We start from the raw sequence: 2,342 nt of genomic DNA, 5'->3' as shown, positions 1-2,342 counted from the left end.
CCACCACAGGGCATCAGGTGTCTGCTCTGTGTGCCCACAGGTGTTCCCTGTCTTATCTGGGCTTTCGAAGGGAGCACACCCAGAAGTGAGCAACGGAAGCCAAGGGGCTTCCAAAGTGTGCCCCTTCCAGGCCTGTCTATGAAGTCACAGCAACACCATTTTAAGCAATATGTTTAATTGGATGATTTCCACAAACTATCCACGAAGTTTCTAACCATCACAATTCAGTGAAGTACAAAACATTGAGTTACAGGCTGTGGGAAGAGAAGGCAGCACCAATGGTGGCACCTTCCAACCCTGGTTGTTCTAGGGGCAGGGAGGGGGAAGGTCTTTTTTTAAACCAGTCCCCTCATTTCAATGTACAAAAGAATTACTCTGATCGATATTAAATTGTATTGAAAATGAAATGGACTAAAAAGCAAATACTACTCTATGTTGAGGTGGAAGTGGGAGGAAAGAACGAGTCCTTCGAAGCAGGAAGGGAGATACCAGGGGAAGGTTCTGCGCCTGTGACCCCGGGGGGTCACGCAGGCTGCTCTATTTTTACTTTCGGTGGTCTCAGGAAGGTCCGATTTTTCTCCTCTTTCTTCCCTTTTGTATTGACTTGGAAGGCTCGCCAGCTGTCCACACGACCATCTCGACTTTCCTCCAAGGTTTTCTGCCACTCTCTTTCTCGAGCTTCAATCTATTCTTCCCTTTGTCGTTTCCTTTCATGTATCTCTTTGGCTTCTCTCTCTTTCCTTTTAATTTCCAGCTGAGCAGAGTTTCATTGTCTGTTTATATACAGCTTGTTTGAACAGCTCAGGATCATCCTCTTCTGCAATCGTAGGTTTTCCTTCCTTTTTTTTTTTTTTTTTCGCTCTTTCACAGTGTGTTCCACGTATTCTTTTCCTGCCTAAATTACTTCCAGGACCCTCTTCTTTTGCTCCTGATCCAGTAGCAACTTGTAAGCTTTGTCCACAGCTTCAAAAGCCTTTTGTGCTCTGTCAGCATCATCTTCATTTTTGTCAGGATGCACCAAGATGGATAACTGCCGAAACCTCTTTTTTATTTCTTCATCTGTAACTTCAGGATCTATCTGAAGAACCTCAAATGGGTTCAAATTGAAGAGGAACCAGGACGGGTCAATCTTTCAGTGTGATTTTTGGATGTTAGAACCAAGTCTCTTTTCTCTGTTTGTTTCACCTGAAGACAACGCCAGGGAGAACAAGCACCAGGCAGTCCCAGGAAGACATTCCTGGTGTCACTGTCAGAGTGGGAATGCTAGTTGGAATGAATATCTGGTATGCTATATGCCGTCTTTATTCCTCACTGTAGAAGGTCATAAATGCTTCCTCTGTGCCGCCTCCGCCGCCCGAAGTCCCGCTCTCTCCTGAAGCCGCCATTTCCCCACAACTTTTTTAAAAAGTTAAAATCTCTAGGCAGAAATTATATTTAAGAGTGTAAATTGGCCGGGCGCAGTGGCTCACGCCTGTAATCCCAGCACTTTGGGAGGCCAAGGCGGGCGGATCACAAGGTCAGGAGATCGAGACCAACCTGGCTAGCACGGTGAAATCCCGTCTCTACTAAAATACAAAAAAATTAGCCGGGCATGGTGGCGGGCGCCTGTAGTCCCAGTTACTTGGGAGGCTGAGGCAGGAGAATGGCGTGAACCTGAGAGGCAGAGCCTGCAGTGAGCTGAGATTGTACGACTGCAACTCCAGCTTGGGCAACAGAGTGAGACTTCATCTCAAAAAAAATAAAATAAAATAAAATAAAATGTCTTAAAGGGCTGCCTGTATGGACAGATGAGATGTTACTTCAGCTTAATAAATTAATATTCAATGTATTAAAGTAACAAAAACATTACTTAAGCTTTTTTAAAAATAAAAAGTGTAAATTAGCACAATCACTTTAAAGACAATTTGCCTAAATCTCATAAATTTGTAAATACACATATCCTATAACTCAGCAATTCTATAAAGTTATAGCTAGAACAGTAATTCTCAAACTTTAGTGTGTGTCAGAATCACTGGAGAACTTATTAAAATAGTTTGGTAGGCCCCACCCTACCCCACCCCAGTTTCTGATTTAGTAAGCCTGGGTTAAAGCCCAAAAATATAAATTTCTAACAAATTCCAGGTCATACCGATGCTGCTGGTTCATGCACCACACTTTGAGTATCACTGCCCTGAAGAAACCATCATATATGTGCCTAAGGGGACACATACAAAAAATATTTACCATAGTATTGCCTATCACCAGTAAGGAAATGGATGAATAAATGTAGAATATAGCAATGAAGTTATGTGAATGAACAACATGAATCCATATGAGTAAATCTCAAATCATAATGGTGAGTG

The 2,342-nt window shown here is 42.7% G+C and overlaps 1 pseudogene; it reads right to left on the bottom strand.

Moving 5' to 3' along the window:
• Positions 1–523: 523 nt before the first annotated feature.
• On the bottom strand, positions 524–1,385 carry LOC116484639 (dnaJ homolog subfamily C member 8-like; annotated as a pseudogene).
• Between the last annotated feature and the right edge of the window lie 957 nt (positions 1,386–2,342).

This window comes from Hylobates moloch, unplaced genomic scaffold (assembly GCF_009828535.3).
Source record: "Hylobates moloch isolate HMO894 unplaced genomic scaffold, HMol_V3 SCAFFOLD_16, whole genome shotgun sequence".
Taxonomy (NCBI): domain Eukaryota; kingdom Metazoa; phylum Chordata; class Mammalia; order Primates; family Hylobatidae; genus Hylobates; species Hylobates moloch.
Note: the sequence above shows the minus strand (reverse complement) of the source record. Positions and strands in the feature narration are given on the sequence as shown.